The 15,224-nt window shown below is 51.6% G+C and overlaps 1 protein-coding gene across 3 annotated transcripts in view; it reads right to left on the reverse strand.

The window, feature by feature from the left end:
• The window catches only part of LOC144672631 (pancreatic secretory granule membrane major glycoprotein GP2-like), a 79,977-nt gene that overhangs the window by 10,883 nt on the left and 53,870 nt on the right, over positions 1–15,224 (reverse strand). The window lies entirely within an intron of this gene.

The raw sequence follows: 15,224 nt of genomic DNA on the forward strand, positions 1-15,224 counted from the left end.
TCATTTCCCTAAGTAAAAACTTCAAATTCAACTCAGTCACTGCATACCACTTCCCGCTGTCACTGCATCCTAATTCCTCAGTCGTGTATTCTACTCCCCTCAGTCTCTGCATCCCACTCCCCTCAGTCCCTGCATCCTAATTCTCTCAGTCGCTTCATTCCACTCATTCAGTCCCAGCATCCAACACCACTAAATCACTGCATCCCACACACCTCAGTAATTGCATCCCACTCCCCTAAGGCACTGCATCCAGGTCCCCTCATTCACGGCATCCCACTCCCCTCAGTCACTACATCCAGCTCCACCCAGTCACTGCTTCCGACATACCTCAGTCACTGTATCCCACTCCCCTTATTCACTACATCCCACTCTGCATGGTCACTGCATCAGACACAGTTCAGTCACTGCATCCCGCTCCCCACAGTCAGTACATTCCAGTTCGTTCAGTGTGTGATTTCAGAGATGAAACGTGTGAGGGTTTTCTTTAGACTTTTCCCTCCAGACTGATACCTGTTATTTCAGATCCTGTTGGGCTCGAAGATGCAGTGACATTCTATTGACGAGTTGACTGTTCCTCAGATTTCTGAGTTGGTATTGTCCCTGGATCTTCAATGAAGTAAGGAGACATGGGACATTGCAGACTGCAGCTCACCTCAAGAGAGCATATGCTTGTAAATTATGTTAAGAACATTATTCAATTCATTACTTATTCCCTGGCACTCCTGGCTATACCCAAATTACTAAAACCCACTCCCCTCAATCATTGCATCCCACTCCCCACAGCCAATGCATCCCACTTCCCTCAGCCAATGCATCCCACTTCCCTCAACCAATGCAGCCAACTCCCCTCAGTAACTGCATCTCGCTCCCCGCAGTCACTACATCCTGCTCCGCTCAGGCACTGCATCTCAATCCCCTCAATGACGAAATCCCACTCTCATTAGTCTCTACATACCACCACCCTCAGTCACTACATCCCCCTCAGCCTGACGAGAAATGTGCATGGCCGCACCACCTGTGGAACATTCCAGTGCAGGGCTGCGCTGTTAGAGCTACTGAAGAGAGGTCCCCTTTTTGCAGAACTCGCTGCCGTGAGGCAGACATGTTTTTAAGCCCCATTCACTTTAAGGAGTCTGGGTGAAGGTTATTTAGTAAGTTGTGATGTGGGGTAGATGGTGGTTGTGTGAATGGGGTGGGTTGGGATTGAAGGATGGCTCGGCTTAGTGTGGTGGTGTGGTGGGTGGGGGATGATGGGGCTTTGATGGGCTGCATGGGTGACTGGGTGTCCTGTGAGGGGCGCAGTGGTCCGTGGTTCTCAAGACAAGTTGGTGGGGTGGGAGCTGGGGGTAGCCTGATGATGGCGGTGATTGTCATGCGGCTGGGGGGAGTGTAGTCAGGAAATGGGGAAGTTAGCTGTGCGTCTTGGTAGGACACGGTAAGAGGATATAGCCACGGAGGGAAAGTCATTGTGGGTTAATCGAGTGTGTGTGGGGGTAATCTGTTGTAGGTGAAGGGGACCGTAATCAGGGGTTTTGTTGGTGGTCAGGCTTGGAGAGTAGTCAGAGGCTGGGGAGCTGGTCGGGTGAGCGCAGCTGGGGTTCGGGGATGTGATCCGGAGGTCAGGGTGGTGGAGGAGGCGTCCAGAGGGGGATAAGTGCTAAGCGAACCGTGCATCTTTCCTGCGTAATTTCTCAACTACGAGAGTCAAAACGATCCAACTCCTCAAATTAAATCGGATAATCGGATAGTTCCTGGTGCTGGGTAATTGTCCAGCGTAATTTCAAACTTCCTGTGCAATTTCCGTGCAGCCCTCACGTGGGGACTTCCAGGGGCTTCTCCAGTGAATCTTTCTGGGGAATCTCTCGAGATCGAGGCCGCCCACCTGCCAGAGATGGAATATTCTGGGGGATTTTATCAGAGAGATTTGCGTAGATTCACAGCAACGGGTAACAGCCCCTCATAACTTTAATCCTCATGGGCAAATTCAGTGCATGTGTGTGAATCGGAAATTCCACAGGATTCTCACATATTTACCCATTTTAACCCAAAGTCACACGGTTCTGAGACCATAAAACTCAGGCCCTTATGTTGGTGCCCAAATTCTTGATGGTCGTGCAACACTAAGAACATGGTCCACAGTTTACTACCACAGCCGTAACACCGCATCGCAATAATATTCCTACCAGGCCCACAACCATCAAATTACTCTCTAATCCTCCAATTCCGGATCCCCAACATTGACAAGCGTGTGTTCAGCTGCCTGGGATCTAAGCATTGTAAATCCCTCCATAAACCAATCTGCCTCTTCCCACCTATCTCCCCCCGTCGCACTCTCTAAATCCTATCACTTGATCAAGCTCTAGGCTGTTGACCGTGATTGCAACAGAGTCTGATTCAGTTCCCTACAGTTTTGTTGAAAAGTTTGCTTTATTTTTCAGGTCATTATTCCTTGTGGTTCTTGCAGCAATGAAGAGCAGGTGGAACATTATTATTTAAGTGAGTGACGCGGCACATCCAGAGTCACCCTCCTGGACATTTATAAACAGCAATGTACCTGTGCAATAAGCAGCATTACATCCTGGCACCGGCTTCAGCTGATAAACGAAGTCACTGCTGCAGTTTTTAATCTTTATCTCTCGGGTCCAGAAGCAGCGATTTTCACCCGAGGTAAAACAAATTGTCCTGGTTACTTCCCCCTGTCCCACGGTGGGATGTGAACCTGAAATTACGTTTATAGATATTGAAGGATGTAACGAATGTGAACAGCGTTGGACAGTGAATGTAAAACTGATATTATAAAGTCTGAACACACCATTTAACCAGCCTGAAGAAGCTGTGGAACAGTGGCCGAATGGGATGAAAGTGTCCGGAATCTTCAATCCACCAGAACTGAAACATCAATAAGAGAATCATAGGATTAAGGAATTCACAGCTCAGAATGAGGCCACTAGTTCCACCAAGTCCCAACTAAGCTCTTTAAAAGATCTGTCCAATTAATCCAAGTCCCCCTTCTGTTCTACCTCATTGAGCTGAAAATCTCCCATTCCAGGATTGACACAGACTGGGAGCGCATTGCAAACCTGCTAAATGGGAAGCGAGCTGCACATGCGCAATGTTAGTAATTAGGGGGCCCATACGTAGAGAGAACTGAGATTGGGAGTGAAAGGTCCCCGAGGGAGAGGGGACAGGGAGAGGTCAGCGAGGGAGCGGGGTGAGGGACAGGTCCTGAATGGAAAGGGGACAGGGAGTGGTCCCCGAGGGAGAGGAGACAGGGAGAAGTCAACGAGGGAGCGGGGACAGGGACAGGTGCCCGAGGGAGTGGGGACAGGGTGAGGTCCTCGATGGGGAGGAGACAGGGAGAGCTCACTGCTGAAGAGGAGAAGTGGAGATGACTCAGAGGGAGCGAGGATGGGAAGAGGTCCCCGAGTGAGAAGGGGCGGTGAGAGTTCCCATAGGGAGTGGGGATGGGGAGAAACTCCCTTTGGAGAGGGGATGGGGAGCGGTCCACGAGGGATATGGAACAGGGAGATTTCCCCAAGTGAGACGGAAAAGGGAGAGGTTCCTGTGGGAGATGGGGCGGGGAGAGTTCCTAGAGGGAGCGTGGACGGGGAGAGGTCCCCGAGGGAGAGGGGACAGGGAGATGTACTGGCAGCAGAGGGATCGGGGAGAGGTGCCTGAGGGAGAGGGAAAGGGGAGAGGTCCGCGTGGGAGAGGGGACAGGGAGATTTCCCCACGGAAGTGGGGACGAGGAAACGTCCCCAATGTAGAGGGAGGGGGGGGGCAGAGGTGCCCGAGGGAGTGGAAACAGGGTGAGGTCCCAGATGGAGTGGGGAGAGGGAGAGATCGCTGTGGGAGAGCAGATGGGGAGAAGTCCTCCATGGAGTGGGGACAGATATATTTCACCAAGGAAGAGGCGACAGGGGCAGGTCCTCGAGGGATAGAGGGCGCGGAGAGGTCCCGAGGCACAGGGGAAAGGAAGAGGACGGGAAGATGCCTCCGAAGGAGTGGGTGTGGGGACAGGACCCCGAGGTAAAGGGGAGGGGGAGATGTTTCTGAGGTAGTGGGGTCCCCGAGGGAGTGGGGACGTGGAGAGTTCCTCGAAGAAGTGGGGACGGGAAGAGGTCCCTGAAGGAGAGGGTGCGGGATGAGGTCCCCGAGGTAAAAGGGGTGGGGATATTTCCTCGATGTAGTGAGGTCCCCGAGGGAGAGGCGTCCCGACGGCGAGCAGCCACAATGGCCTGGCCGAAGTCGAGGGGCCGTGTGGGGAGTAGGATTGTTCCCAATCAGAGAGGGACAGGATGACGGGACACCTAGAGGACCCTAGATCATATCGAGATTCAAATTCACATTGTACTTTTTGTTTTTTATATCAAAGAGATTCAATCTCTATCATCTGGTTCCCGATTATTTTTGCAATGTTAACAATCTCCCCGTTTCTTCTCTATTCTTTCCAACATGTATTTGAACACATCTGCTAAACCTCTCCATTCCCATTCTCTGTGCGAGCGAGAACAATCCGTGTTTCTCCCCCTGTAGCTGGACTTCCCAATCCCCATCCCCTATCCCATACACCACCGCCCCCACCCCCCCCACCAACCCCCAACACCCAACCCCTCCAGCTCACCCATCAAAAGCCTGGAACCATTCTGGTGAACCCCCTCTATTCCCTGTTCAACGGCTTGAGACCATTATTAAAGTGTGGTGTTAAATTACTTGAGATGAAGCCTAGCCCCAGGTGCTTAATTTTTTTTTGAAATGTGGGAATCGTTCACCAGCATTTATTGCCGATCCCTAATTGCTCTGGAGAAGGAGGTGGTGAGGCGCCTTATTCAACCGCTGCATCGTATGTGATGTAGGTACACCCACAGTGCTGTAAGTGAGTGAGTTCTAGGGCATTGACCCAGCAACTGTGAAGGAACGGACAATATATTTCCAAGTCAGAATGTTGAATGACTTGGAGGGAAACGTCCAGATGGCAGTTTTCCCATATGTCTGCTGCCCTTTTCCTTCCAGGTGTTCGAGGCCGTGCGTTTGGGTGGTGCTGTCTAAGGTTCCTTGGTGAGATGCCGCAGTGCATCTTGTAGATGGTCACACTGCTGCCGCTGCCGGTCGATGGTGGAAAGAGTGAACGTTTACGTTGCAGGATGAGGTGCCAATCCAGCGGGGCTGCTTTGTCCTGGATGGACTTGATCTTCTTGAGTTGTTGGAGATGCACTAATCCAGGTAAGTGGAGATTATTCCATCACACTCGTGATTTGTGCCTTATAGATGTGGACCAATGCCTTGTGGACTGGCATTGCGGAGTATGGAGGGTGCTTAGTGGGGAGTTAATCAGTTAGCTTATAGTGGGGGATTGAACGATGGTAAAGCCTTTGGGTGTCAAGGGGAGAAGGTTAGATTCTGTCTTGTTAGTGATGGTAATTGCCTGGCGATTGTGTGGTGCGAATGCTGCTGTCCAAGTATGGGGAGGTTGCGGCACAGTGATATTATCAGTAAACAAGTGACCCAGTGAGCCAGGCTCATGTCCCCGGGACACAAGCTCAAGTCCAACCACTGCAGCTGTTAAATTAAATGCAATGAATCCATCTGGAACATAAAGCCAGTCACAGTAACTGTGTGACAGTGAAGCCAACGAGCATTGCTGGAACAACTCATCTGGTTCACCTTTGGGAAGGAAATCTGCTGTGCTTACCTGGACTGGCCTACACGTGACTACAGACCCACAGCAATGTGCTCGAGTCGAAAATGGCCGAGCAATCCGCTCAGTTGTATCAAACCGCTGTCTACAAAAGGTAAATTCATTTGCATTTGTTCTCCATTTCTCATTGACATTACTGATGAGCTGAGAGTCTGTCCACTTGCTGCTTCTGCACTCACACTTTCATATGTTTGCCAAGTTGATCAGAATGTATCCCTGCACATTACCTTTTAAATTGGTACCATCCTTCCTGAAGTTTGTCATCACACATCCAATGGCCAGTGCACTCAGTCCATTTACAATCGATGCTCCTCCAGGCCTGGTCCAGGACGGTGTGATTTGCACAAGGGTCAGTCAGTACGGAATCAGCGACTGAGTGACAAAACATGATTCACGTTAATGTAAAACATAGTTGATGTTACACAACAAATAAATTGTAACCCCCAAAGCAGCAATAACCTCATTTTAACTCACCCCTTACTTGGAAATTTTGCAAATTCATCCTGGAATCATCCCTACTTCTCGGAACCACGTGAACATCTGTCTCCCAGCTCAACCTCCCCATCTCACTTACTGCTCACAGACAGTATTCCCTAGTCTAGATTAACCATTCATACTCAGTTAACAATAGCCTCAGCATCAACTCAACCGAACAGAAACTCTGCAAATATTCACTGAAAGATGTCATTGATTATCACATTCCCCAGGTGAACACTGAGTAGTCTGTGAGGGACACTCGATGGTCAGTGAGAGATACCCAGGACTATCTCAGTCCCCAGGTGAAAACTGAGTAAAGATGGTGAGGTACACTCGATGGTCAATGAGGAATACCCTGGACTATCTCAGCCCTCAGGAGAAATTAGATTCTGAATCAGATTCTGTTATGTCTGTTTCTTCTCTAAAATATACAATAAACGTGGAATAAACTAATACTGAATTGATAAATAGATTGGATGCTTGTGTAAACACTATTTTAGTAATGCATTAGATGAACTAAATAATATATTTACTGATTTAAATGCTGAAAGTAAGAAATATAAAGTTAAATTTCGGATTGGAATGGAAACATAGTTAAATGTTACGGGGAAATGTAAACAAACGCATCTGTAATTGATGATTCAAACGCATAAATCGATAAATATTAGAATTATAATAAAAACTACATCTAAACAGAAGCAATGTAGACATTTCACAATGACGTTGAGATTAAGTATCAGCCTATTTGTATAAATAACAGTGTTTTACATTGGTTAACCAACAGTGTTGTGACCCTTGCCCTACCTGATACATATTAATGAGCTCGTATGTACAGGGCAGATTCTCAAAGAATTGTGGACATTGCAACACTTGAATGCTTTGTGATATCTAAGGAGGATAGTGCAGAAAAGCCATGTCCAGCTGGAGGCCCGCAGGCCGGATTACAGACCTCGGCTCCTCTGGACTCAGCCCGCCAAACATCTTGGACATTAAAATGACCCGGATGTGATCAATGCGGAAGAGCTGCTCATTCTTTCACAGACTGGCTCCTCCATGCCTTTGTTCACCAGTGAGCCTATCAGTAGCAAGTACAGGGAGAATCAAGTCTTTCATTGGACGAGAGGCAAATAGAGGAAATTTGAGATTTCAAGGTAAGGTCGAGCACTAGGAGCAGAAGAGCGGGAGTGGTGGCCGGGAGCTGGGGAGAGGGGTAAAGGGCAGGCCGTGTGGGGGAGTGAGGACAGCGTGATGTCAGGGGATAGAGTGGGTGTGGGACCGGGGGTTAGAGAGATGGGCCAGCTGGGGAGCGAGCGGGGCCTGCGATATAGATAGCAGGGCTAGAGGGGTGGCAGAGTCGGGCCAGGTGGAGAGAGCTAGTACATTACCCCAAATAATGTGAGCTCCTGACTTGTGCAATAACATTTTATGCGGCACCTTATCGAATGCCTTCTGGACTTCCAAGTACACAACATTTACCAGATCCCCTTTATCAGCTCTGCTTGTTATATCCTCAAAGAACTCTGGCAAATTTGTCAAACATGATTTCCCTTTCACAAAACCATGTTGACTCTGTTTGCTTGATGTCCTGCTTTATCTTCTAAATAATGGACCCTAGCATTCTTCCAAGGACATTTGTCAGGCTGAGTGGCCTATAGTTTCCTGCTATTTGTCTCCCTCCCTTCTTGAACAGGGGTGTGACATTAGCAGTTTTCAAATCGACTGGTAAAATCCCGGAATCCAGTGATTTCTGGAATAGTTAGGCCAAAGCCTCCACTATCTCTGCAGCCACTTCCTTTAAAACCATTGGATGCAGGCCAGCAGGGAATGGCGACTTGTCTGCCTTTAGTCCAAATAGTTTGTCAATTACTATGTCACTTGCAATTGAGACTGTTACGGTTGGGGTGGAGGAAGCGAGAGCGGGGGTTTGTACGAGCGGGGTTGGGCATTAAAAATTGAGGCTGGGAGTAGAGCACGGTGTCCTGGGGTAATGAGGGCGAAGCCCAGTAGAGGTGAGAGTAGGGCCACGGTAGAGTGGGTAGGCCTAGGGGGAGTGATCAGGGCTGGGGCTACTGAGTTATGCCCCGGGAGTGGAAACAGTGGGCCGATGGTGAGAGATCAGGACCGGGGGTAGAGAATGAGGCCCGGGAAAGAAGGAGGGAGTGTTGAGGTAGATTGGGGCAAGGCGTTGGATGCAGCGAGCAGTTCCCGGAGGGAAGAGAATGCAGGGCCGGGGGACTAGAGAAATCGGGGCTGCTGAGAGAGAGGGCAGCGCCAGCAGAGTGCGCAGTGACAGTGGAGGAGAGAGTGGAACCAGGGTGAGTAAAAGAAGGGCCAGGGAGATATAGGGCAAGTTCGGGTGTCGAGAGTGGTGCCCGGTTGTAGAGAGAGGGTGACTGTGGTGTAGAGAGCAGGCTAAGGGAGAGATATTGTGGCCAAGGCTAGAGAGCAGAACTTGTGGGTAGTTAGCGTGGCCAGAAGGAGATTTCGGGGCCAGGGGTTAGAGGGCGGGTTTGGGTGGACTGTGCATATCTGGGGAGAGGGACCAGGGTTGGGAAGAGACAGCAGAGCTGAGGGGGAGAGTGGAGCCGGTGCGATACAGAACAGACCCAATGGCGCGTGATTGGGCCACACCGGACAGATAATTGGGTTCCCAAATGCACGAGAGTGGTATCCCAGAGGCGCATTAGTGGGGCCCCGGGGGCCCAAAAACAGGCCTGGATAGACTGACCAGTCCATCGAGAAGAGAGAAGGACCGGGATGATAGGGACCATACCCAGGATCAGAGAACATCAGGCTGAGTGGGTTAGAGCGAGGCCAGGGTGAGAGATCGGAGACAGGGGCAGAGAGCGGAACAAGGAGTTAGCGAGCCGTGCCTGGGGCAGAGAGTCTGGGGCCATCTGGTAAATGAGGTTAGAGAGCATGTGCCGTCGATTGAAAACAGTTCCGGGAGAGAGAGTTTGTGGGGCTAGTGGTGAGCGAGCAGGGTCGGGGTTTAGAGAGCAGGCCGCGGAATTGAGATTGGGTCCATCAAGAGGGCAGGGCCGGGTATAGAGATTGGGGCCGCGGATAGAGAGTGCAGCTGGGGATAGAGAGTGACACCAGGTATCTAGAGTGGGGCTGGGGAGAGAGAGTGGGACAGGGGATAGAGAGTGGGGCCAGGTATAGAGGATGGGTCCGGGAATAGAGAGTGGGGCCGGGGATAGAGTGTGGGTCTAAGGTAAGAAAATGGGTCCGGGGATAAACAGTATGGCCGGGGTAGAGAGTGGAGCCGGGTAAAGAGAGTCGTGCCGGGATAGAGAGTGGGGCCGGGGATAGAGAGTGGGGCCGGGGATAGAGAGTGTGGCCGAGCATAGAGAATTGGGCCAGATATCGAGGGTGGAGCCATGGATAGAGAATGGGGCCGGGTATAGTGAGTGGGGCTGGGGATAGAGAGTGCTACCGGGGATCCACAGCTGGACTGGTAATAGAGAGTCGGGCCAGGTATCGAGCGTGAGGCCCGTGGTAGAGTGTGGGGCCGGGGATAGAGGGTGGGGCTGGCGATTGAGAGTGCTGCTGCGTATTGAGAGTAGAGCCGGGGTAGAGAGCCGCACCGGGGAAAAAGAATAGGGACGTCGAGTTAGTGGGTCTGGGGATAGAGAGTTGAGCCGGGGATAGAAACTGTGTCTGGTGATAGAGTTTGGGGCTGGCTATAGAGAATAGGTCTGGGGACAGAGAGTGGTGCCGGGGATAGAGATTGCGGCCGGGGATTGATAGTGTAGCCGGGGTTAGAGAGTGGTTCCAGGGTTAGTGTGTGGTACCTGGAATAGAGAGTGGTGCCGGGGATAGAGAGTAGGGCCTGGGATGCAGACTGGGGGTGGTCAATGAGAGTACGGCCGTGGATAGAGTGTGGATCCGGGTACAGTGTGTAGGTCTGGGGATAGAGAACGGAGCCAACGATAGAAGGAGGGGCCATCGAGATTCGGCCCAGGAATAGAGAGTGTATCCTGGGATAGAGTGTGGAGACGGGGATAGAAAGTGGGGCCGCTAATACAGAGTAGGGTCAGGTTAGGGAGTGGGGACAGTGAAAGAGGTTGGAGCCGGGGGTGGAGAGTGGGCCGGGGATAGAAACTAGGGGCTTTGTTACAGAGTTTGTCAGGGGACAGACAGTATGGCCGGTGTAGAGTGTGGAGCCGGGTATAGTGAGTGGAGCCAGGTATAGAGAGTGGGGCTGGGGCTAGAGACTGGTACCGGGGATGCAGAGCTGGACTGGTAATAGAGAGTGGGGGCGGGTATCGAGCGTGAGGCCCGTGGTAGAGTGTGGTCCGGGGATAGAGAGTGGGGCTGACAATAGAGAGTGGTTCTGCGTATCGAGAGTAGAGCCGGAGTAGAGAGCAGTCCCGGGGAATGAGAACGGGGACGTCGAGTGAGTGGGTCCGGGGATAGAGAGTTGAGCCAGGGATAGAGAGTGTGTCTGGGGATAGAGTTTGGGGCTGGCTATAGAGAGTAGGTCCGGGGCTAGAGTGTGCAGCCGGGGATAGAGATTAGGGCCTGTGGATTGATAATGGGGCCGGGGTTAGACAGTGCTTCCAGGGTTAGTGTGTGGTACTCGGAATATAGAGTGGTGCCGGGAATAGAGATTGGGGCCTGGGATGGAGACTGGGGGTGGTCAATGAGAGTAGGGCCGTGGATAGAGCGTTGGTCCGGGTATAGTGTGTAGGGCCAGGGATAGAGAGCGGAACCTACGTTAGAAGGCGTGGCCGTCGAGAGAGTGGGGCCAGGAATAGAGAGTATATCCTGGGATAGAGTGTGGAGCTGGAGGTAGAAAGTAGGGCCGCTTATACAGAGTAGGGTCAGGTTAGAGAGTGGGGCCAGTGATAGAGGTTGGAGCTGGGGGTGTACAGTGGGCCGGGGATAGAAACTGGGTGTGGTGATAGAGAGTAGGGCTGGGGATAGAGAGTGGGGCTGGGATAGAGAGTGAGGCAGTTGCGAGAGTGGGGTCCAGGGATAGAGAGTTGGGCCGGTGATAGAGGGTATGGGCGAGTATAGAGTGTAGGGCTGTGGGTAGAGAGCAGGGCTGGGGATAGATAGGCGGTTTGTCGAGAGTGTGGGGCCGGGCTTAGAGTGTGAAGCTGGGAATAGAGAGTAAAACCTTGCATAGAGAAAGTGGCCGGGGATAGAGGGTGGGGCCTGGTATTGAGAGTGAGGCCGGGGGTAGAGTGTGGTGCCGGGTTAGAGAGTGGGGCACGGGATAGAGAGCGGGGCTGTGGATAGTGACTGGGGCCAGTTATAGAAAATAAGTCCTGGGATAGAGAGTGGGTTCTGGGATGGTGAGTGGGTTCGTGTATAATGAGTGGAGGCGAGTATAGAGAGTGGTGATGGGGGACTAAAGAATGGAGTAGGGTATACAGAGTGGTTTCGGGTATGAACTGTATGGCCGGTGATAGAGAGCAGTGCCGGAGGATTAGAGAGGGGGGCCAGGTATAGAAAAGCTGTCCGGGGGTAGTGCGTGGTGGCGGGGATAGAGAGAGGGGCAGGGGTTAGAGAGTGGGGCTGTGGATAGAGAGTAGTACCGGGTATAGTGGATGGGGACAGGGATAGACTGTGGGGACGGGGGTTGAGATTGGGTTGGGGATAGAGAGTGGGGCCAGTTAAAGAGTGGGGCCGTGGATAGAGAGTGGGGCTGCGTATAAAGATGAGGGCCGGGAAGATTTTGTAGCCACGGATATATATTGGGGCCGGGTGTAATGAATTATGCCGGGTATAGAGAGTGGGGCCTCGGGGTTAGAGAGTGGGTCCGGGAATACCGATTGCAGCCGAGGATAGAGAGGTGGGCTGGGTATAGAATGCGGGACCGGGAATAGACAGAGATGCTGGGGGTAGAATGTGGGGCCGGGGATAGAGAGTGGGGCCGTGGAGAGAGTCGGGGCGTGAATAAAGAGTGGGGCCGTCTATAAAGTTTCGGGCTGGGTCTAGAATGGAGCCGGGGGTTGAGAATCAGTCCGGTGACAGAGTTTGGAGCCAGGGATAGTAATTGGGGCAGGGAAAGTGAGTGGGTCGCGGGATAGAGAGTGGGGCCGAGGAATGAAGGTGGTGCCGGGTATAGAGAGTAGTGCCGGGGATAGAGAACAAAGCAACCGAGAGAGTGGGGCCGGGAATAGAGTGGAGCCGGGGATAAGTTGGAGTCGGGTATACAGATAAGAGCCAGGGATCGAGAGTGGGGACGTGGATACTGAAGGAGGGGTTGCAGATTGCAGAGTGCATATCACCTCAAGAGATCGTTTACTTGGTTGGAAAGTTTAGAAAATGCTTGACTTCATTATTTAAACAGTCTGAAACCGGTGTCATTCTCTCACTCCTGGCTGTAACACAGTCACAGAAACACATTCCCCTCTTTCACTGAAACACACTCCCCTCCATCACTGCATCCCACTCTCCTCCGTCACTGCATCACAATCCCTTCAGTTACTGTATCCCACCCTCTCAATCACTGCATCCCACTCTGCTCCATCACTTCATCACAATCCCCTCAATCACTGCATCCCACTCCCCTCAGAAAATTAACAGAAGTTAGCGCATGAGTGATCGTAAATCTGAAGAGTGCATATTATTGTTCAGTAAAACACAAATGCCCATCCAAGAGTGAACCAGTCGGCCCGGCGACAGCACCACACTGTACCCATTCATAAATATGACTACCGAGAGTCACAGACTTCCATCACACCACTCTCTACATCCCACTCCCTGCGTTCAATAATCCCACTCTGCTCAGAAAATACCAACACACTGGCCTCAGCCTAAGCATTACAATCCACTCCAGTCAGTAAAAACATTCCAATCCCCTCAGTCACTGCATCCCACTCCTGTCACTCCTTGCATCACACTCCCAGAAACAAATCCATCCCACTCCATCAGCCACTGCATCCAAGTCCCCTAATTCATTGCATCCCACTCTATCAGTCACTGCATCCCACTCCCATCATTCACTGCATCCAGGTCCACTCATTCATGGCATCCCACTCCCCTCAGTCACTACATCCAGCTTCCCCTTTTCTCTGCTTACGACATCCCTCAGTCACTGTATCCCACTCCCCTTATTCACAGCATCCCACTCTCCACGGTCACTGCATCAGACACACTTCAGTCACTGCATCCCGCTCCCCACAGTCAGTACATTCCAGTTCGTTCAGTGTGAGCTTTCAGAGATAAAACGTGTGAGGATTTTCTGTAGACTTTTCCCTCCAGACTGATACCTGTTATTGCAGATCCCGTTGGGCTCGATGATGCAGTGACATTGTATTCACGGGTCGACTGTTCTTCGGATTTCGGAGTTGGTATTGTCTCTGGATCTGTAATGAAGTAAGGAGACATGGGAGATTTCAGACTGCAGCTCACCTCAAGAGAGCATGTACTTGTTAATTATGATAAGAACATTATTCAATTCATTACTTATTCCCTGTCACTCCTGGCTATACCAATATACTAAAACCCACTCCCCTCAGTCATTGCATCCCACTCCCCGCAGCCAATACATCCCACTTCCCTCAGCCAATGCAGCCAACTCCCCTCAGTAACTGCATTCCGCTCCCGCAGTCAGTACATCCTGCTCCACTCAGGCACTGCATCTCAATCCCCTCAATCATGACATCCCACTGCCCTCATTGACGACATCCCACTCTCAACAGTCACTACATCCCACCCCCTTCAGTCACTACATTCCCCTTAGCCTGACGAGAAATGTGAATGGCCGCACTACCTGTGGAACCTTCCAGTGCAGGGCTGCGCTGTTAGCGCTACTGAAGAGAGGTCCCCTTTTTGCAGAACTCGCTGCTGTGAGGCAGACACGGTTTTAAGCTCCATCCACTTAAAGGAGCCTGGGTGATGGTTATTGAGTAAGGGGTGATGTGGGGTAGATGGTGGTTGTGTGAATGGAGTGGGTTGGGACTGAAGGGTGGCTCGGCTGAGTCTGGAGGTGTGGGGAGGGAATGGGGCTTTGATGGGCGGCACGGGTGACTGGGTGTCCTGTGAGGGGCGCAGTGGTCAGTGGTTCTCAAGACAAGTTGGTGGGGTGGGAGCTGGGCGTAGCCTCAAGATGGGGGTGATTGTTATGCGGCTGGGGGGGTGGTCGTGTAGTCAGGAAATGGGGAAGTTAGCCGTGTGTGTTGGGAGGACACGGTGAGATGATATAGCCACGGATGGAAGGTAATTGTGGGTTACTGGAGTGTGTGTGTGTGTGTGGGTAGTCAGCTGTAGGGGATGGGGTCCGAAATCAGGGGTTTTGTTGTTGGCCAGGCTTGGAGGGTAGTCAGAGCCAGGGGAGCTGGACGAGGGAGCGCAGTTGTGGTTTGGGGATGTGATCCGGAGGTCAGTAGGTTATCACAGTGCATCCGGGGTCACAGTGGTGGAGGAGGCGCCCAACGGGGGTCAGTGCTACGCCGACCGAGCATCTTTCCTGGGTAATTATTCAACTACGAGAGTCAAAACGATCCAAACTCCAGAACTTAAATCGGTTAATCGGATAGTTCCTGGTGCTGGGTAATTGTCCAGCGTAATTTCAAACTTCCTGTGCAATTTCCGTGCAGCCTTCACGTGGGGACTTCCAGAGGCTTCCCCAGTGAATCTTTCTGGTGTATCTCCCTAGAGCGAGGCCGCCCGCCTGCAAGAGATGGAAAATTCTGGGGGATTTTATCAGAGAGATTTGCGTAGAGTCACAGCAACGGGTAACAGCCCCTCATAACTTTAATCCTCACGGGCAAATTCAGTGCATGTGTGTGCATCGGAAATTCCACAGGATTATCATACATTTCCCCATTTGCACCCAAAGTCACACTGTTCTGAGACCATAAAATTCAGGCCCTTGTGTTGTTGCCAACATTTTTGATGGTCATGCAGCCCTAAGAACCCGGTCCACAGTTTACTACCACAGCCGCAACACTGCATCTCACTAATATTCCTACCAGGCCCACAACCATCAAATTACTCTCTACTCCTCCAATTCCAGATCCCCAACATTGACAAGCGTGTGTTCAGATGCCTGGGATCTAAGCATTGTAAATCCCTCCATAAACCAATC

This window comes from Cetorhinus maximus, chromosome X (assembly GCF_964194155.1).
Source record: "Cetorhinus maximus chromosome X, sCetMax3.hap1.1, whole genome shotgun sequence".
Taxonomy (NCBI): Eukaryota; Metazoa; Chordata; class Chondrichthyes; order Lamniformes; family Cetorhinidae; genus Cetorhinus; species Cetorhinus maximus.